Below are 23,239 nucleotides of genomic sequence, written 5' to 3'. Positions count from 1 at the left end.
ACTAAATGAGGATGAGTTAGTTAACATAATTCATGAAACAAACATGATGAAGACAATGATTCTGATGAAGAGCAATCTTAACCAGTTGCATTCACAGCAAGAGCCATCAGCGTAGGACTTGAATTGGGAAGAAAATTAGGTAATCATTTTTTACAATATGATACAAATGTTGAATGAGCTCTCCGATTCCAATGGGAGCTTAGTAAGTGCTTAAATCAATATGAGGAGGTTTACAAAGATTTAAGGAAAAACCATAGGCAATTGTTAATTACGGATTTCACTACAAAGTCTTGTTGATCTGAAATCTTCCCTAATCCGTCAAACCATTGAAGCAGAATCTTATCAAGAATGATCGTGTGATGAAAATGACATTGTACCAATCAAGAAGAAAAGTGATTAATTCATTAAAGTGATTAAACTTATAATAATTTTTTGAATGATCTTATATTTTCCTAATGTAAAATAAATTAAATATGCACTTCTATTATCTACATATATTTGTTATTTTATGAACAAAGAATAATGCTATTTATTTTAAGATGTCTTAATTTTGTTTTATCTAACTAAATTATGCACATTTAATGTTTTTCTCATTTTACATAGCAAAATCCAAGATTTCGATTTACACGGTTTTGTGCGGAAACCATCTTCCGTGTAAATCGAGGGATAGGTGTATATAACGTGCATCTGATTTTCTTGCAGACATTGGCTGATGGGCTCGGGGTCCAGGTATATTGTGAATTTTAGGTTTCGTTTGAAGTAAATTCAAAGCGATTTCTCTTCTAAAATTCATGCGAATGATTTCTAATATAAAGTTTTTGTGTAAATGTGTGCAAAATTCACTCAGCAGCCACAATCATATTCAGCATTTTGATAAATAAGTTCTAATACCATTTTTTGCTACGAAACTGGTCGATAACGTCTAAGAAATCAATCCAAAAGGTCTACTCCACCCATTCCTTCACTATATAATTTTATAATGTGAGGTTGGAGAACATAAACTTCCTTTTTTTTAAGCTTGGACACATCTTTTTGCTCTTTCTAATGGTTTGTGAGTGATAACATTTGATGAAATAGTTACAACAGAACTGTAGTTTCAACGGCACATATATACAAATTACCCAATTTGAAATTTTGACATTTCTTTTGCTGTTTTAAGAGGACTTTGTTCCATTCTCGAATCTTGTACTGTGCCATTTGCCTTTGTTAGACAAATCTGTCAGCAGACTGTGCGATGAAAAAAAATTATGGAAAAATACTTTGTTTCTCTAGATTTCAAAGACAACTTTTGATCTAAGCTGCAAATTTGCATTTTTCAACTTTTCGGAGAACCTAATAAATCCTTATGAAGCAGATGTGGTCATTTCTAACAAAAGAAACAAGCAGATATCGGAGCTCAAAACAGGGAACTACAGCTGAAACCAATTACCACATCCTCCTTGGTGAGAGAGGTCATACCCTCTTCCAGTCCTCTGCCCCATCCTTTCTACAGAAATAAATGACACACCATTAATGCCTCTAAAAAAGGGCATGTTTACGAGATACGAGCACTGAATGTATTTAAAAATCTAATAAAGAAAAATATACGTGTGATATCACTGATTTTGCATATCATTACGTGCCAATTTTACACAGTCTTGAGGAAATATTTCTCATTATTATTTGAATTTCTTTTATTAACTTATTAAACTTGTCCTTTTCAAGTATGATGGGGAAATGTTTGGGTGGATTTGAATTTTTAGGAATTTTATAAAAAAATTTTGTTTAGTACTGTAAAAATCGTAAAAAAAGCTAATTTTTAGAAATTTTTTTATGCTGAAATATTCATGTTTAAAAAATAAATCATACCTTCTATAGTAAACGGCAATTTTTTCAAACTGACAGATATATTTTATTTTTTAAAAAATATTAAACATGATGTTCCAAAAAAGGAACACTGGCATGTAAAAGGTTAATAATTCTATTTTAAATATGCTAATGAGTTAATTCAGTTCATAAAATTCTAACTATTGTTTTCAAAGAAGATAATATAATAAACAATATACTAGAAAACAAATTACGATTTTATTACTTTGCAGCTTTAGTGCAAGAGGCAATTAATTCATTACTTATAATTACCTCATATAGATGTAGTAAAACTGCTCCATTATAGTGATAAGACTGCATTTTTATTGTAATAAGATGACTTGGTAGAAGTAAGTTGCAATGGACTGGCGGTGGTTCTCTGCATCATAACCTGAAGACATGATTGCATAGTTAGAACAATGGATGCATAAAAAAAAACTTGCAGACATGGCCTAAATTCCACAAATAATTTTATTTCTGGATAATGCATATTATCACTGTGATTGCAGTATGCACCTCCCAGTTTTGTACAGATTACATCATTTTAAAGGATGAAAATTAGAAAAGTAATCTCTGTGGCAAGGCAAAAATAACAGAGCAATAATTTTTGTAACTAATCAAAAAAACATCCGTCATCTAATCTGCGTTGCGCACTCATCGATGAAGTTTGAACCCAACACCTGTACATTAAACTGCCATGTGATCTGAAATGGAATGCTGTATAAAAGCTTAAATGCGTCGCAACTCTCTCTTTTCTGTCATCCCTTCTGCTTCCAGAAGACTGTGCCTCCTTGCTGCAGAGTTTACTTTTCACATCGATTTTGTGTGTCTGCGCATACTGAAAAGTGTGCACATCTTCTGAAAGATTCTAACAGTGTTTATAGTGAAAAAAGTGTCAGCGAATATTCAAGTTTGGTGCTTTAATTTTGTGTTTAGTACTGTAAATTCTTCAGAAAAATTATAATTCAATGGTAATTATTTTGCAAATTTTTCAATGTTCAGTTTTCAGAAAAAAGTAAAATTTAATAATGAAAACAAGATCACATTCAAAAGAAAATGAAGAAGAAACTGAAACTGACACAATCAGTGTGGATAAATTTCCGTGAGCCATATTCGATGGAACAAATCATGACATTCCAATAAATAAATACTTTTTATTGTTTGAAAAGAAATGTGACTCTAAAAATGTCGCCGCGAAAGATAAAGCCTTACTGTTTTTTTGAACGTTTAAAAGACGAGCCCTTAGCATTTTATTTAAGAGAATATGTTGAGTTAGAATGGAAAGAAGTAAGGAATAAATTTCTTATGTATTTTGCTAGTGCAGAAACCATCACTTTTAGTGACTTTATTAACTGCACTTACTCCAAATTCACTGAGATTGACAAATATTATAGACAAAAGTTAAAATTGGCATAAAGTCTAAAATTAGATAACAAAATTATCATCAATATGTTAAATCAGGGTCTGCCTGAACAGCAGAAAATGTAAGCACAATCCAAGATTAGATCAACACTGCTAGGAAATTGTTTCTTAGTTCAAGTTTGTCTACCTCAGCTTCATTGGGAGAACAAAAATTTGCAATTCCAAGACCAAGTATACATCCAAGTTTTTACAAGTTTAGATGTAGGTTTTTAAGACCATTTTTCAATCCTAGATATAATGTTCCACAAACATCGAGAAATTCCCAGCCACGTCAACTGTCTTATCTGCATAGATCATTTCCTTCTTTAAGTCTAAACAATCAAAATTGTCAACAAATCAAACCAAAAAAAGAAGTGAAATTATTTTAAAGTTAAGGTATAAATTAGTTAAAAAGAAGTCCTCGCAATTCTAGGCACAGGGTCTCAGGTAAATGTGCTATCTGAAAATATTTAAAATTCTATTGATGCAAAAATTGAACTTACTCAAAATAATCCTAATACTAAATTATGTTTATTATCCACAGGTCTTGTTGTAACTAAAGTAATTAAATTACTATGCAAAATAGGTAAAATTAGTAATACTATAGTATTTTATGTTGTGAATTCTAATTTATCTTATTTATTATTATCATTATCTTGTGTTTCCTTATTTAAATAGCAATTAAATTTAAATAATTATGAAGTGTATCAATTTAAATGCATGATAAGTAAAGTTATTCAATTAAATAAACATTCTCAGACTAAATTTGTATGTAAGAATAGTGTTAAGTACTAAAAATTTTTATAATTATGCTAAAAATAGTGAATTTGATCAATAGCAAAAATTATTAAGTAACTATAATCATATATTTGCTAAAAACAAATATGATGTGGCTGTATGAATATAGAACCTCCATGAGTATTCTTAACTTCAGAATTACCCATAGCCTCTCGATCCTATAGAGCCCCTAAAGATAGTGAAATTAATAGATAAATAGATGAATTATTACATTGCTAGTATCATGAAAACCATCTTTTAGTCCTTATGCTGCACCTGTAACTTTAGCTTTGTTAACTGATGATGAGAGATGAACAAGTATAATCCAGGTTATGTATTGGTTATTTGAAACTTGATCAAATTACCAAAACAGACTGTAAACCTATTCCTAGAATTGATGTTGTGTTAGATAAGTTAACAAATGCAAACATTTTTTCCACATTGGACTTAACATCAGGTTATTAGCATATAAAATTAAATGATAAAGTTACTGAAAAATTGGCATTTACTACAAATTTTGTTATTTATGAATTTACTAGATTATCTTTTGGTTGGAAAAATTTCCTCAGCTGTTTTTCAAACAGCTCTTGGACAAATTTTAAACAAATGTCAGATTCAATTTCCTTTAAATTATTTTGATGACATTATAGTGTTTTCCGCACATTTTGATGAACATCTTAAAATAATATTTGATATATATGAAAAACAAAATATAAAATTACTTTGTTAAAGAAAAAATAAATTTTCTAGGATATGAGGTTCAAGCAGGAAAATATCAGCCCAGTAATGCAAATATTGAGGTTATTAAAATATTACAACCTCCCTAAAAATGTTAAAGAATTACGAAGATTTTTGGGAAGTATAAAAGTATATCATAAATTTATTCAAAATTATGCAATAATTAGAGCTCCTTTAACAAATTTACTTAAAAAAGATACTCCTTATAAGTGGACTAACGACTGTCAAATAACTTTTCAAAAATTAAAAGATGTGTTCATTTCAAGACCCAGTCTAGCTTTGTTTAATCCAAAATATCCCTGTCATGTATTTTTAGATGCATCTAAAGAAGCTGCTGGTGCAGTTTTAGAACAAGATCCAGATGTTAACCTACATCCAATTGCTTCCCATTCTAGAAAATTAAGGTCTTATGAACAAAATTATGCAATTACTGAATCAGAATTTTTAGCAATTATTGATGCCATAGATAATTTTTATTATTATTTACATGATAATCATTTCACTGTACATCCTGATCATGCTGCTTTAGTTTGGCTTAATAATATTAAACATCCTACAGGTAGGTTATTCAGATGGTCTTCGAAATGATCTATGTATGACTTTGATATTAAGTACAAAAAAGGTTTTACTAATGTTGAAGCTGATACGTTAACTAGAAACCTTATTTGTCAACATTTAAGTTTGCAGGTTAATTTATTATCATTAGAAGAAATTAAAGAACATCAAAATTTAGATAATGTCTCTAATCCTAAGTATAAGAAAATTAATGATGTATTAATTACTAAAAAACAAGGATTATATAAAATTGTAATACCCATATCTCTCAGAACTAAATTACTCGAAAGGTTTCACTTACAATTTGGTGATATTGTGTCCTCAATGTCAAATTTATTATCTCTTCAATTATTGACCAGGAACTGTTCAAGATGTTAGAAATTACTGTAAACATTGTGAAGTATGTCAGTTTAATAAGAAAAGTAACAAAAAAGAATTGGGTTAATACAATTTTTACCATCCCTTGAGGAACCTTTTGAAATATTGTCTATTGATACTGTTGGTGGATTAAATTATTATAACTCTACTAAAAACTTAACATTATTATCGACCATGCTATTCAGTATACTTGGACTTTTGTTTCCAAAAGTGTAACTACTGATTCTTATACAAATTGTTTAAGACAAATTTTTCAAATTCAAATACCAAAGAAAATTTTAAGTGATAGAAATGCTGCTTTTACGTCTTCAAAATTTAAGCACTTGCAAGGTATATCCTAATTTTATAACAGTTATTTTTAAGTTAAAGCTAATCTCCTGTCTCTTGCAGCTTCAGCTTGAGTTTTTAGAATCATGTTAAATACAAATTACAAGGAGTACTATTTAAGTCGATGTTCCACTGACTTCGAGAGAGAGAATTAGAATTCCTGAATAGCGTGTGTTTGCTTACGTCTCTCTAAGCTGTTACTATGCTCCCGTATTACGTGCCCTTGATAGCTTCGCTAGCTAATTTAATATTAGAAGCCAACTTAGAAACTGCGTTAGCTTTGGCTAAATCTCTTTAGTTAGACATTAGCTAAGTTCTTATTTCTTACATTTTTGAGTTAAGCCTAAGGCTTTGTTGTACGTCCTGAGAAAAGGACCAATTTTATTTTGAGCAATAAAGAATAATTAACCCTTCTTGAGTTTAAGTTTCTATTTTTAGACTTGAGCAATTATTCACTTAGTAGTTCACTAGGTTTTTCAACACTTAGTTAATAGATAAAAGCAAGGAAACCTACAGTGATGCCCTAAGCATTTTTGATGAACCATGCCGTTGGAAAATGAAGACCTTCCAAATGTTGCAGTCACCAGCAAACCTTATGGAGGGATTATGTTTCATCGTAGAAACCATGTGAGCAGCTATGAAGCTAGCAATAACATTCGATGGCCAATGTTCCATGATGACTTTCTTAGAGCAGCTGAATCAGCATTTTACTTTACATCCCAAAAACCAGCTGCAGAAAGTTACATTTGCTACAGCTAACCTAAAATGCCAGGCCCTGAGTTGGTTCAAGGGTATCGGTTCAAGGGTATCAGGTTCAAGGGTATTGCTCGTTCAAGGGAACCGAGCAAAGTTGGAGGCAGAGTTAGTTAGTAAATATCAGACAAGCGTCGAAGCTTTGATGGACTTTATTCTTTGAAAAATTAAAATATTTAATTTATTGTATGGAAAAAAGCCAGATAAGGAATTAAAGTGATTTTGCCTAGCCTGCTGGGGTCGATTCAAGATTTCCCGGAGGTAGAAAAATGGCCAGACCTTGGAAAACCTATTTCAGCTGGCTGTGAAGTTCCAAAGTAAATGAGCTGCTGAAAACACATGTTCAGAAAACTTCCGCCAGTATTCGAGGTTTTCGCCTTAACAGAAACCTCAAAGTAAGCAGAATTCTTACTGGCAGGCGGGGAAAGCTGAAAAAGAAGATAACAAGAAGACGGGTTAGTCGAAAGTATTTGGAGATCACAGTAAGAAGCTGCAGAAGCAAGGGATTTAAACTGATCAGGGCAGCCGAAAAGAGGGCCAGGTCAACCCCTGGAACAACAGGGGAAAAAAAAAAAAAAAACCATTGGAAATTAAATTAAATATGGTAGTTATACAAAAATTGTTCCTTGCCGGAAATTCATATTTTATTGAACAACGTCCCTACTACTGCCTTACTGGACACTGCAGCGCAATGCAGCTTTTTGGAGCAAGACTTCTTTAAAAGGAATTTTCGCCATTACGATAGTTTAAAACTACAAGACAAAGGGAAATTGCTGCCTAAGGAAAACAGTGTTGTCTGCATTGGAAAAGTAAGGCTGCACATGCAAACAAAGAATGAGATATGAAAAGTTAATTTTCTGGTAGTGAAAGACCTATTAACTTCAGTTATTTTGGAGGTTGACTTTTAATGCACAGCAAGTGCAAAATTTAATTTTAAGAACTCTATTTTACAGGTCCAGATGGATACTGTTGAAGAAGAAGAGCGGGCCATGCCAGATGTTGACCTCAACCATCTTCAGGAAGAGGAGAAAAAGAAAATGAAAAATTTGGTAAGAAAATTTTGTAAATTATTCGATGAGAAACCTGGCTTCTGTCAGGTCGTGCAGCACGAGACAGATGTAGGAAACACTCCCCCAGTCCGGTCTAAGGTGTGATCTTAGCGATAAGACCACGTGAAGGAAGAAATCCTGGAACAGCATATTAAACAGATGCTGGCAAATAAAATAATTGTTCCGATTAGCAACTCCTACGGAAGCCCGGTAGTTTTATATAGAACGAAAAATGGCCTTGCATACCCAGATCTGAATTCATGGAGTGTTTTTTTAATTTGATACAACACTTACAGGAGAGTTAGAGGCGAGTCTGTTAAATTATCTGTGGCTTAAGCAATAATATACAAAATGAATCAATAAATTTGATAAGAAATGCAATTTTATGCAAAATTGTAGAAATAACAAAAATTACTAAATATTTCCCATTATTGGCAATTGTACTACAGGCATAAGTGTCTGTACGCCAACGTGAACTGTCTGTGCAGTCGATATTTGTGGTGGCAGAAAACTTTCATTAAAACCCAATACATTTAAATTTTTACACCAGAACAGTTTATTAACGATGTTGTTCTCTTTGAAATTGCAGCAACACTTTTGAGCAGATTTCTTTAAGTACCACCACTTCTTTTTAACTTTATTTTAGACTTTTCACATTATTGTTTTTCATTATTGGATACTGCAGTTTTAGGTCTAATATGGACTTTTTTCTTTCTTTCTGAAAGGGAAACGAAGTTTAAATGAATGCAGTTATAAAAGAATTTCAAAGTATTCGATAAATAAAAAAAATTTATTTACATGGAAAAGTTAAGGCCAATAACTGAAGTAATTCTTATATATACAAGTCTTGTTCGAAACATCATAACAGTTTCAGTTCCCGCTTCAGAAGGCTGCCGCAGATTTTCTGCACAAGGGACAAGTACCATTCTGTAATTGAGATTTAAATTATACAAAATAATAAATAAAATATACTTAAGCATGGTTAAAAAAATTATGGGAGAACAGAGACAAAATACATTGAATACATGAGATTGCATATGCAAGCAGATGTATGAACAATATCCACATACATTTATCTTTAAACGAGGATGGCATTTACTTACCATTCTAAACCACTGAAGAATACGTTCCTTAGGATAAAAATGGCTGCATGGCAAACATTTCGCTTTCTCCGTTTCACAAAGATCTTTTAAACACACACGAAAATTTATTCTCTTATCTGAGGAAGAAATGTAATTAAGAAATTTAAAAAAAAAACCATTCTATAAAAGAATTGTTTCATATAATCTATAAAGGAAAATATACTTGTTCTAACTTTAAAATTAAACTGATTTATTGAACTCAGTAGTAGTAAAAGAAAAATTATTCAGATTTCTACCATAAAAGTAAAATTTATTAAAAAATTTTTTCAATGTAACAAATTTCATGAATAAGTAAATCTTTCTTTATTTATAAATCAAAACAATTTCTATTATAAGCATTAATATACCATCAAATGAAAACAACACGAGCGTTCTTCCCTGCCTTAATGATCTAGCACCTCTGTTTTTGGAAAGCATAATTTAAGTATACAATTTTCTAACCATTATTTCTTATAATAATTAATAGCTGTATCATAACGGTTTAATGCTCTGTGCCCTGAAAAGTCCTTACCTGGCTTTTATTTTTGTGTGGGTTGTACACATATACTTCCAACTACAAAACTGTTTAAAATGATGCAAGTGTTCATATTTTGCAATTTAATGTTGAAAGACATCAATTTGGTAAAAATTATGAAATTTTACTTTTCATATCTCCCTCCAGTTCCTATACTTGTTTGAAAAATTTCAGAATAAAACAAAAAAAATGCTTGAATCTCATACAACAAAACTGATAAAGATATTCGATATTAAAATCGGAGATCCTAATGAGGAGCTGTACACAAATGAAAAAACAAAATTTTTATATTTGTACATAACTAAAAATAAAATTTCAGTTAGGAAAAAGATTCTTAATTAATATGCATTTCTATGGATATTATTCTGAAAAATACTGATCAATATAAAATTTTGCAAAATGCAGATCTCGTATACAAAATCTTGTAGAATTTCTATTATATATAATTTCCATTACACACACATATAGACCATATCGACAAAAATCTTTACGTAGTACAGTACTCACAACTTATTAAAATTATTTTCGTTCCAAGCACATTCGAGTTTTATTACAAACGATATCAGTTTTAAACATTCAATGTAAAATAATAACTACCAATTAATTAATTAATTTAAAAGCAATAATTCAAAATTAACACAAAAATTAAACTATTTATGTAGTTTTGAAACTTGTTTTTTTTACAAAACTATTTTTATAAAACAGGTGAAATTTTATCCCATACAAATGACTGTTCTATGTGTTCATATCCCCCTCAAATTGTTTAAAAAGTTTTTAAATTGCACACTGTAAAAAAAAAAAAAAAAGGGTCGCTCTTTACAGGCAAAAGTTTTGTAAAGTTACAGAAATTAAAACGTTACATGAGAATTTCCTGAAACGTAAACAGACCGAAATATAACTGTGTTGGAAGCAGACGATTTAAGAGTACACTTACAGGCAAAGACTAAGGTTTCAGTTTGGAACACTTGGATCAGGTAACCGATTGGAGAGCGGAGCGGGGGGATCTCAGCCAATCAGGAGAAAACAACAATAATTACTTTAAAGATAGTAGCAGATATATACATGGCTGCCTGTGTGTTTGTAACGTTCCTGAGCGTTAAGTAAATCTTTCATAATTACTGTTTGAAGTATTGTTATTTATTTTATGGATAATTCTTATGCACTTTACACTGTTATATATATTGATCCAGTATTTTAACATTTAGCCCTTGCTACTAGTACATATCAATACCCATAATATGTATTCTATTTAAGATGCTCATAATATGTATTCTATTCTTTATACTTAACCAAAGAATATGTGTTCTATAAATATTCTTTGGTCTAACGGCAGGATGATTTGTACTAGAACGAGTATCTAGCAAGCACATGCACTATCTACATTGAATATAGTGCAAAATACTTATTCTAAATATAGATTTAATAATAGTATTTGTGATTGTGAATCCAATAAATTCAGCCTTCAATTGACCATTTTATTTATAACCAGTATTTTTTATACAACCAGCAGTAATTAATTGAAACAGTGATATCGTATTAATTTCGTATGAAAATTTTATAATTCCAAAATGAAGTAATTACATTTGATTAAAAATTTATCATATGATAATTTTCGTAATGTTTTGTTTTCCTGCCTAGGGGCAACTTCGTTATTCTATATATTTTAGTATATTAATATCAACAGGGAAAAAGTGAAAATGACCTAAAATATTTTTCTAGCAATACGTTAACCCATTTATGCCTAGCGCTCCATTAATGTAACGGTAGTTGTGAACAAAAACAACATATTGCACTTTATTCCCCAGAATATCATTTCATTAATATTTTATAAACTACAAGTTTTATTAAACTCTGTAACTGCCATTGCATATTTATAATGTTTTAAACATATAATATAACATGCAAATCATAAAGTAACTTCTTTTAAAAAAACAAATTGTGACTATGTGGAATTTTAAACCATTCTGTATGTGTATGTCAGTATTAAAAATCAATTAATAATAATAATTTTTTAATAAAACATTAATTTTAGAATTAACAATATAAACATACATAAATACAATGTCAATTCAAGCCACTTTTCCTTATAAATTCCTCCATAAGTACATGCGTCCCTTTAGGCAACTAGCTTTACATGCTTTGCCATGTTCCAGCAAACCAAATTATACAAATATGCAAAAAACTGTACTTTTAAGTTAATGCAAGATATAAAATTCTACATATTTGTAAGCTACATTAGTTTACTTACAGCTTGGCATTTAGTTATCCAATGATTTGCTAGTAACAACTAATGTAGAATGCAAATATCTTTTAAATAAAAGAAAATTAGAAGGGTCTGATTTTTAGATATTTTTAGACCTCTCGAATACGCATCGAGTGTGCTATCATTACATAACAAAGGCATGATGGGAGGAGGGAGAAAATACCTATACAGTAACTGAAGGTAATATTTCTTGCTTCTGTTATTGCTAATGCAAAAAGAAAAGCAACGGTATGAAAGACCTGAAGTGTATTTATAATTTAAGCAATTTGCAGTTGCAGAATGTCCAGTATTCCAAGGGACCTTTCTTAAAAATATTTATTTAAAAAAATATTTAAACATAAAATTTACAAACTTTGTAGATGTGGAATATCACTCTTAATTTATTAATTTAATAGTATTTTGCATAACACTGGTAATAATTATTAGTTAAATTTTATGCAGTTTCTGATCTGAGTTTAACTTTGTAATGTTAATTTTATATATAAATTCAAATGTTCTGTTTGGTAAAGTAGAAATTCTGGAATATTTCAAAAAGAACAAAAATGTACTCTATCTATTAAGACAAGTGATTTTTTTTTTTTTTTTTTTTTTTTTTTTTTTTTAAAGCTGAAAACAAATTTCTGTGAAAAATTAAAATTATAATTCTAAATGCAAAACGAAGGAATAAATTTGAAAATTATCAGATAAACCCCAATGTTGGTAATTTTTGCAATTTTTTAGAAAATTTTTTATACTTTTCTGAATGAAATACGCTATTTTTTATTAATATTAATTACTACAACTAAATTACTGTGATTTAAATACATAATTTGGCTTAAAATTTATTTGAATTTAATTTTCTAATTTATTTCAATTGAGTATATTTCATATAACATAAGTCTAAAAATAAACTTAATTCTCATCCTGTTTACTGAAATAATTTTTTAAAGATAAATGTCATTTGTTTTCCTTAGATTTTTTTCATGAAGATACATGTTTATATATGTGGGGAGATAGAGGTATTACCATGTTTACTCACAGAATTTTTTCCCTTTTTTTTATTAATTTTATAGTAAGAAAATCGAGAGAGGAAAATTGTTCTATCAATTTAATTTTGAAAGACGTGATTACAGTAAGAATATACCAAATAAAACATATTTAAGGATTTTGTAACTAATTATTTATTTAAAAGAAACCTACTTTAATGCATTTGTAATATTAGCATTTCAGTACCTAATAAGATAATTTCATTCCTGCTTCCCTCTGCTTTTAATTTCATCCACTGCTATTATTGTCCAGGGCTATTCCCTACATCTCAAAGCATTTACTACTTCTAAAATTGCAGTTTGTGTCATCTTCTGAAGCATGCAAGTCATCACCATTCAGTCTGTCTTACCACATGCAATAATTTTTCAAACTTTTAAAATGGATTCGTCCACATACTCATTGTTTTTGTCATGCTAAGAAAGACAAACTTTTGCTTATTACCTGCAAAGGCCATGCTGAACCTTGTCATATCTAAGTGTTGGATTTTATGCCAGCCTAATACAAAAAATTACCCTTAAAGTGAGCAAGCACCAATCGATACTCACTCTGCAATTTTCACCAATCGATACTCACTCTGCAATTTTGCCACATCAGCTGCATAGTCAAATTCTCTAATTATTTATATAAGATTTGAGGCCTAATGAGTAGCAAAGATGACAGCAAGAATGGGAGAAATCAGAGTTATAGAGAAGTAGAAATGAGATAACTTATTAAATGTTGTAATTATGTGGATTCTTATTGAAATGCAAGTTTTTTTTAAAGAAATAAAATTATGATAGTTACTAGTAGCTTATCCATGATTACTTTGCATTTATATTCTTACTTTACAATTTTCTTTGGAAGTTAAAATTTTTTCCTAATTTTCCCCTCTCCATTTCAGATGATAAAATTAGTATATATATATATATATATATATATTATTATTAAAAAAAAAAAAAAAGGGGGAATACTGCACGAACAGCATTAGATAGCCCCATTTTTCTTGAAGCTGTTCACTGTTATTCTTTTATTAATCAGAGCCCATGCACCCAAAATCCAAGGCAAATTAGTTATTAAGATGAAAACGACACCTACATGAATGAATGTTTTAAAATTTAAGGGAAACTCACTGTATGAAAGACTGAAGGAAGGTGAAAATTAGGTAAATAATTTAAAAAATTTCAGAAGCCTGTGATAAAAAGAAAGCTAAGAAGAAATAAGTGAGTAAATACATTACTTAGGGTTTGAGATTCAGTGATTCATTTGGCACAAATTTCTAATATTGCTTTAGAAATTTAAAGGTAATAGATAATTTAATATTTTTTCAATGCTAGAAAATTTTTTCTGAAATTAAGTATACTCAGGGTTCGTACACATTTCTGCACATGGAAATTAAGCACTTTTAGGGACCATTAATGAAAAAAATTAAGGACCTATGAGCAAATGGGAACTGAATAAATTCAATTAAAAATATTATTCTATGCCTGAATTTCACTTTTGTAATACCATCCTAAAAATAAAATAGATCCCCAAGTAGTATGCATTATTACTAAACATGAATTAACATAATTATTAATAAGTTTAAGAATAAAATAAAGTTCATGCAGTTTATCAAGTAGCATTAAATATTTTACACTTATAATAGGTTGGACATATTTGAAAGATGATAAGTGACATTTACGTTTTACTAATAGTTAGCTGTATGTTGATTTTTTTATGTGTTATTTTGTCACATACTTGATAAGTCTAGATCAAAGGTTCTCAACCGGTGGTATGCAAGAAAAAAAATAGGTGGTACACAAAGAAGAAAAGTATTTTTAACTATTTATTTCAAAAATTAAAATCCCAACATCCTAATTGAGTTTTTTTCTCTAACACTCGTAAATTTATGCGATCTGAGCTTTGTTCAAGATTGGTGGTGGTAGTAGTACTTTGTAGTGGTGGTACTAAAGGTTTTCAATTTTTGTTTAGATGGTACACATTAGTCAAAAGGTTGAGAACTGCTGGTCTAGAGGTTTAGTAAATAGCAGGTAGATTTTATGTCAAACGACATAAGTTAAAATGAGAAGAAAGATCATAATCAGCATGATTCATAACAAAAGACTGAATGTTATCACCGCTACTGCTTGTCTAAAGAGAGACCTGCTAATTAGAACAAACTCGAAAGACCTGGTGTAGGCACGGTTAGCAAGTGTTGAAAGTTATTTAGACTCTGTTTGATGCAGTTAGTGTCATAGCTTTGTGCAGAATTCCAGGGATTGTAACACAGTTAATATACTTTCAGGTTCCAATAAGCCATTCAAGCACCAGAGGTAATAATTTATTTTGTATTATTTTAAGTCTTACTAGATGCAAAGAATAAGTTTTACTTGAATTTATGCATTTCTGTGTTTTATCTTGTAACCACAGTGAATATTAATGAAAGGAAATAATTCGCTTTAATATGTAGAGATAATTTTTAAGGGTAAGCAGTTAGTTATAAATAATTAAATTAGGTAAATAGGTAACCTTAGTCATTATGGATTTACATGGTCACTATTATTATTTTTTAACAATATTTGTTAAAAAAGCCCTATTAAAATCAAAATCTAATAAAATTTCAGAGTTTAAAATACATGTAATTTATGACACTGATTCTTAAATGATATTAGAATAATTACACATTAAAAGCTACAAAACACTTATGTTTTGTAACAATAACACTTAATATTTATCCGTCATTTTAATTTGAAGACTTCTCAAACATTTTGGCTAATTTATATCGATTTCCTTCTCTTTAAGCATCTTTTCTAACAATAATTAAAGATTTGCCTCAATATGCAAACCAATGCTCTCACTAGTTTCTGCGTGCTTTATCTCCTAACTTGTCAACCACTCCATCATGTACCTATGAGAGTTTACTTGATTTGGTAAAAGTTAAATAGTCCCAAACCCCGATAGATGTGAAGCAAATTATCACTATGTCTGAAAGTAACTACAATATCAGACAAAGGTTTAAATAAGCCTCTTATTTAAAAAGAACTTCGAACAAACATAAAGGCATGTTCTGATGCTAACAAAGTCAATCACAATGACGTAATTAAACAAGAACAGTCAAATTCAAACTAAAAATGTGGATTAGTGGTCAAAGATTATACAATTTAATTTAATCTGGCTCAGTAACTCTACCATATAATGAAATAGAAATGGAAAATTATAGTAAAGGCTGAAATCATAAATAATTGGGTAATTTACATAATAATAACTGCACGTATCTTTGAAGAATAATTTTCTTTATGTATTCAATTTCTTTCTTCAACACGTTTCCTTTTCATTTTATAATTTTTGGATTTAATTAAGGATTTCTGTTATTCTAAAAAACACTAAATGCATTTAGAATGTACAGAAAAAGTGGCTAATTTTATTTCTTTAGTAACGTGAATACTCAGAAGAAATGTGAAATATATATGGTAAAGGCCAGTTACAGAGCTGATGTAGCAGAATTTTTAGAATTAAATGACACACCAAACAACAAAATCTAGAAATGGCAAAACTTTTAGAATTTAGAGCTGGCATTGGAAGCATTTAGAAAGGCACTAGGCAACAGAATATATATCCAAAGAGATTGCATCAAGTGGGAAAATGCCTATGTGTATTTTGTATTTTGCATGGGCGCAGCCCCGGCCCCCCTAGCCGATTTAAATCGGCCACATGGCCAAAACGGGACAGGCCCGTCCAACACAAAAACGAGAAGCCACCGAGCCGGCCATGCTCAAAATTTACACAAGGAAAACCACAATTCAAAATTTACCTGAAAAGACTTAATATTTAAACAACCGAGAAACCAAAGCCCGAGACCCGAGTAACAAAAAAGGTTAAAAAAGGAAACATAACAAACACAAAATTACGAGAGCAAATGGTTGCAATTTTATTGCCTATGTGTATGGTATATTAAGACATATTAGATTAATCTTTTAAATTGCAAGTTTTCAATTTCTTTATGAATAAAAAAATCCCTTTCTATAATGCCTGCCCATGTGAAAAGATTAGAAGCATTTTTGATATTTTACATGCTTGTGTCTAGTGAAAAGTAGAGAAAATAAGGAGAAGATAAACATGTTAAGATTCTAATATCAGAAGTAAAACATTCAGATATTATATATTTTTTTGTTGTTGTTGTTCTTCCAGATGTTCTCTAAAAAGTAAGAAACTCATTGCAAACTTTCTGTAAAATACATCCATTACGTGTTGATACCATGGAGACATTTTTTAAATCTTCTAGAATCGTGGGTCTATAAATCTTGCCTTCAAATCCTCCTAAACTGCAATGTCTAAAACGCTAAAAAAAATTATCCCTACCATTTCTGTAACAGCAAAAAATCAGAAATAATTTTTTTTTGGGGGGGGGGAAAAAGGAGGAGGGAAGAAGTATAAAATTAATTTTATAGAGAAAACTGATGCACATTCTGAGAATTTTGAATATTCTGAGACAATTACATGGGAAAAACTCTTACTAAGAAAAAATTAAAAACAAGACATTTTTAATTAATTACATAACTAATTTTGCTTTTGCTAAGAGCTGTTTCGTAAATTGTGCTTTATAGCATTATACCTTGTTTATTTTTCAGATTCAAAATATTGTATAATAAGTTGCCAAAATGAAACTTTATAATATGACACTAAAAAATAAAAATGTTTTATTTTAATGTTATTTTTTAAATATTTCAATATATTACCATCATTTTATTGAAATTTATCAATGCTTTAAAAAAAACGTCGAAAAAGCCTCAAATCTCGGAATTAAAAAGTTTCTATAGAAACTAAGCTTAAAATCGCCAAAATGTTGAAAAGTCGCCAAATTTAGAACCGTTTTATAAAAGAATTCACATTTCCAAAAGTGAAAAGTTGTTTAAGAGCTCTTTATTAGAAAAAATGAATTTCGAAATGCTTATATTTCACTTCTTGCTTAAAAACTCGAGTATCCCATCATTTATATTAGAAATAGAAACAAATTGTAACTCATGAACGCATTCAAAAGATAACCATATATACAGCAGTGAATCGCCAAAAACATTCCTCCAAAATGCTAATTTCAAAATGGCAGTCGTAAAAACAGAGAGAAATTTCAGATGATTAAAATTAATGACCTTCTGCTAATTTTGGCCATAATTAAGGACTTTTAAGAACCAAAAATTGATTCCAAAAATCTAAGGACTCTTAAGGATTGTAGAAACCCTGAGGGCCACACAAAGAGTCGCAAAGAATTTATGAATGATAAAAGAAAAGATCAAAGTAGTCTATTGAATGTTTTATAGATACGGGATGCAGTACTATTCTAATGAAGACTTCCGTCTTCGAAATTACGATTGCCGATACAAACGGAAAGGGACAAAAAAAAATATTTGGAATCGAGAATGTATATCCCACATCTGCAGTGACCTCGTGTTAAAGCTCAGGTTTATCAACAAAAATCAAAACAACCCCAAATTTGTTTATCCTAAATGATCAGACACAGCTGCATGACATGTATCAGAAGAGATATTTTAATTTATAAATATCTCTCCCGATACATGCCATGCAGCCAACATTTATGTCATTATTTTAACATAAGGGTTGGCTTATGTCACAATAAAGTGATATGTCTAACATACGATACCCTAATAAAATTCCATTTGTGCAACTGAAAAACGAAATGGAGTGTGAACACATTAAGAAACCAATGCTATGAATGTTATATGCTAAGAAACCAATGGAAGTAACAGGATAAACTTTGTGCATGCTGTAACCCCATATATAAATCATGAACTGATATTATTTCAAAACACACATGGAAGTCCGGATTCAGTAAAGGAAGTTACTAATTGGTAGGGTAAATATTCCCAGTTATGAACACAGGACACAATTGCAGATTAAAAGGAAACCAGGGTAATAGATATAACAGAAGATTGGGAATTAAAGGAAATAGATATGCCTAGTATTTACAAAGATGATGAACAAAACCATGTATATTCTATTTCTCAAAATATTCAACCAATTAAGATAGCTGATATAAAATTTGCTGATGAAAGAACTGATATCTTGAAGTTATTAAATGAATTTAGAGATTGCTTTGCTCTTAATTTAAATGAATTAGGATGCATGGATGTAATAAAAATGGACATCAAGGAAACGGACGGAAGGAAGCCTGTAGCTTCTCGCCCCTACAAAGCAAATACAGCTGAACATAATGTGATAAAAGAAATTGCTAAATGGAAAGATAATGGGATAGTTTCCGAAACTAGATCCCCTTATGCTTATCCAGCGTTACTAGTAAAGAAACAACCGGACAACATTGAGTGGTGATTGATTACTGCAGACTTTACAATTAGACAATAAAAGATAAGTTCCCTTTCCCTCGAATATTTGATAGTTTAGAGTGTTTAGGAGGATGTAAAATTTACACTACTGTGGATTTAATCCATGGCTATTTGCAAATACTGTTTAGAAGAAGACATTGAAGACAACGCTCAGTACTCCTGATGAAACAGGACAGTCCGAAAGAATGACATTTGGGTTTGCAAATGCTCCTGCTCAGTTTCAGCATCAAAAGTCGCATGTCCTAGGCCCCTTGTTGAATACTAAGGTGTTACGTTATGTAGATGATATACTTATTCCTGCAAAATCTTGGGAAGAGATGATTTTCAAATTACAAGAGGTACTAGAATGCCTAAGATGGGCAAATTTAATCTTGAAATTATTAACATGCGAATTTGTGAGTAGTTGATTTTTTGGGTTTTATTACAAAACGAAGGTGGTGTAAGACCAGACTGTTGAAAAACAAAAGCCATAACATAATTTCCAGAACCAAAGAATATACACGAAGTGCGAAGGTTCTCGGGTCTAACTGGATTTTTCAGACGATTTGTGCCGAAGTATGCAACATGGTGAAGATGGAAAATGGCAATCTTGTTTTGTTGCATTAGCAAGAAAACAACAAAAGCAGAGAAGAAGAACCATTCCAGCAAATTGGAGTTAATAGCAATCATATGGATGTTAGATAGGTTAAAACAGTTCTTAATTAGCATAAAATTTACAATTATTACCGACTGCCAAGCCCTTATGAATGCGAATTCATAAGGGCTTGGCATATGAATATGAATATGAATATGAATGCGAGGAATTCAAATTAAGGACTTCCTACCGAATTTGGTCGAAATCAATAACTTTTAAGGACCAGAAATAGATTCCAAAAAAATCTAAGGACTCTTTAAGGACCGTACGAACTCTGCTGAGGCTTATCCAGGGCCAGTGCTAGACATTTTGTGGCTCAATGCAGTCTCTGTGGGTCTGAAATTCCACTGCCAAGCTTCTGTCTAAATTCTGAAAATTTTGCCCCCCCCCCCCCGTAAAATTTTTGCCATTCCTTAATTTTGTTGCTTTGTGCTTCTCTAAACTCTAAAAATTTTGCCTCTCCTATATTCTGCTGCCCAGAGCGACTACACCAGCTCGCATTGTTCCTGGTCTTACCTGAATAACCAGTGAATAATTCTCAATTCAAGTAGCAGTAAATGAAATCTTTCAGCATATAAATATCATTGCATATGGAAAGAAATTTCTGTTAAATTTCTCATCAATGGACTCAGTACTTCACAGCGGAGTGAATATAAAAAGGTTACCCATGTTCTTTGGTATTCAGTTTCTAATATATTAAAAAAAAAAATTGTTTAGACTTCACTGCCTCACTTCTCAAGTTGCAGTGTGTTGATACTTTCATTCAGTGATGGAAGCAAAAAATAATTATTCGCCAGGTTGGCATCAGTGCCAAAATGATATTACAAATTGGGATTCTCCACATATTTTATTATGGAAAAATATAAAATTTGTAAGCATAAAAAAATGACAAAGTGAAGAGAGGGGAAGGTTGCTGGTGATCGAAATATTTGGATTTTAGATCATTCCGGGTATCGGATATCAAGATTTTGTACTTTTTACTGAATTTTTCATTCCTACACTCAGTAAGAAAATTTCCTATTATATAGTATTCTCAAAAAGACCTCACAGAATTACAATTGAAGGGAAAAATCCATGTTGAATCATTTTAATTAAATTTATACTTTAAGGCCAAAAATCATGAATATTTCATTTTAAATATTTCAAAATATTTCATTTTAAAATTTGAGATTTTTGGCAAAAAATCTCAAATTTTAAAATGAAATACCTTCGTCAATTTTGCTGCATTATTATGAAAAAATATAAAATTTGTAAGCATAAAAAATGACAAAGTGAAGAGAGGGGAAGGTTGCTGGTGATCGAAATATTTGGATTTTAGATCACTCCGGGTATCGGACATCCAGATTTTGTACTTTCCACTGAATTTTTCATTCCTTCACTCAGTTAGAAAAATTTTTATTATATAGTATTCTCAAAAAGACTTCATAGAACTACAACTGAAGGGAAAAATCCATGTTGAATCATTTTAATTAAATTTATACTCCAAGGCAAGCCAAAAATGATGCCAAAAATCTCCAATTTTAAAATGAAATAAATTGCTCAATTTTTGCAGCAATTTATTTTTTGTGAGTATAAAAATTTTCCTAAATTTAACTACAGGGACAGAGGGACTTACATACTAAACTGGATTTAAAAATTTAAAAGTGCCAAATATTAGCATCATTTGAAATGTTTTTGTATTACAATACATCGTTTGAAATCTGGACGTCCAATATCCAAAGGTATGGACAACCAGCTAAAAATACATTAAAAATACAGAATGAAAGATAGAAAGAGGAACAGTTGTTAATTTATTATATTCAATAACAAAACTAGGCTCATCAAGGATTACTCATGGTTACATGAAATCAAAGTAAAAAATTTTATGCGTTTGGCGAGTTTCTGTTTACGAAAAATGGCCAACAGGAAAATTAAAGTACTAAACAACTCTACAAGCAATTCAAACAGCTTAAAATTAAGAGTTCTGAAAATCATGTTGAAAAGATAATAATCGGGTAAAAAATGCTAAGCTTCGAGCATGTAATACTACATGGATTTTACATGGCTTTACATAATTTTTTCATTATACCAAAATCAGAAAAATGTTTTAATAAAATTAATGCATGTTTTACAGCCAATGGAACTCAAAAGCATGAAACCGACTACAAATCAAACATTTAATGACATTTAGAAAACAAAAAGCCATTAATTACTTTGAATAAAAAGGGGATAAATGCCTTAAAAAACAGTTTTTGAGAAAGCATGTCTTACTAATTTCTTTTCTCCGAGGAAGAAATTATAAATCAGTATTACCTTAAGAAACACACTACACAGATGCAAGTATTTAGCAAAATATTCAGGTATGATATGAATCTAATAGTTGTTTTAATTAATACAATTTGATGATAATTAGCATAATGGAATAAGATAAGCACAGGATATCATAATACAGAAATGTTTCATTATAAGTAAGGAGGAAAAAAAAGTTTGATGTGAAGTTAAATGATTAAAATGGAAGCATATAGAGTTAAAATGCTTACCAATCTGCTCCTTTGATAGTTACATTTTCAGTTCAAGCCATTCGTAACTGTAGGAAAAAAAGGAATTATAATTAATAGCAAGAATTAATCATAAACATGCCACAAGAATGGGTGTTATTTAAACATGGAATCGTTAAATATTCTTAGCTACTTAGAAAGAAAGTGAAAAATTGCTGTAAGTCATAAAAAATGTGAATATTCAAAGAGTTTTATATGAAAAACAAAATAATTAAGAAATAATTTAACTATTTTAAAGAATGTTCCTTCAACAAGAATCCGAAATTTATTAAAAGGTTTATTTAGCACATTTAAACTATCATTTTAATAACATGATTAAAATTTTGGTGGTTACCTTCATACATATATATAGTTGGTAATCATGAATCAGTTAGGAGTAGATAAGTGTAGAGAATAATGTTACATCAGTAACATTCATGCAAGGAAGTGGACACAAGGATTCACAATATTGCGCTTTTCGCAACATCCAGATATTCAGATCTAAAGGACTATTTTAAACTACTAAAATTTTAAACCACACAAAAGGGGAAAAATGGGGTAGCTATATCTCCTTATCTACTGGGCCAATTGACAAAATTCAGATTGAGTTTTCTTACATTTAAAAAACAAGACTTAACAGTTGTTCTAACAAAGGTATAACTTCAACACAAAATCAGACTTTTCTGAAAAAACATACAATTTTTTTTCTATATTTCGATTCTACACCTCAAATTATGCCAAAATGCCAAATTTTGTAAAAATATCATGCATAGTTTTTTAAAAAATCAACTCTTAAAATGTTAGCTACTCACTGTTAATTGAATTTGGTAGATATTTATAAAATTTACTTGATTTTTCTAAAATTAAATTTACTTGATTCTTTCTTTCACAATCCAAAATTTAGTTTCAATCCAAATAAAATTTGCACACTTTTTCTGATTTATTTTTTAAATTTGTATTTCTTAACAATTTTTATAAATTTTTTGAAAAAAAATCTGAATTATAAC

At 30.1% G+C, this 23,239-nt stretch overlaps 1 long non-coding RNA gene across 3 annotated transcripts in view; it reads right to left on the bottom strand.

Annotated features, from left to right (window-relative positions):
- Positions 1-23,239, bottom strand: part of LOC146996634 (uncharacterized) — a 67,690-nt gene that overhangs the window by 22,684 nt on the left and 21,767 nt on the right. The window contains exons 3-7 of one of the 3 annotated variants that reach the window (XR_015041525.1): positions 22,236-22,282; positions 8,927-9,042; positions 8,622-8,750; positions 2,119-2,236; positions 1,471-1,486 (exon numbers count right to left, since the gene is read on the bottom strand). This is a non-coding gene — a long non-coding RNA (uncharacterized LOC146996634). Of the gene's footprint in view, positions 1-1,470; positions 1,487-2,118; positions 2,237-8,522; positions 8,542-8,621; positions 8,751-8,926; positions 9,043-22,235; positions 22,283-23,239 lie in introns of those variants that run through there. The other 2 variants (XR_015041524.1, XR_015041526.1) reach the window with 2 other exon arrangements.

This window comes from Stegodyphus dumicola, chromosome 6 (genome assembly GCF_044657685.1).
Source record: "Stegodyphus dumicola isolate Sdum_Otavi_A_Nest chromosome 6, ASM4465768v1".
NCBI lineage: Eukaryota > Metazoa > Arthropoda > Arachnida > Araneae > Eresidae > Stegodyphus > Stegodyphus dumicola.
The sequence above is the reverse complement of the archived record's forward strand: the minus strand, read 5'-3'. Positions and strand labels throughout refer to the sequence as shown.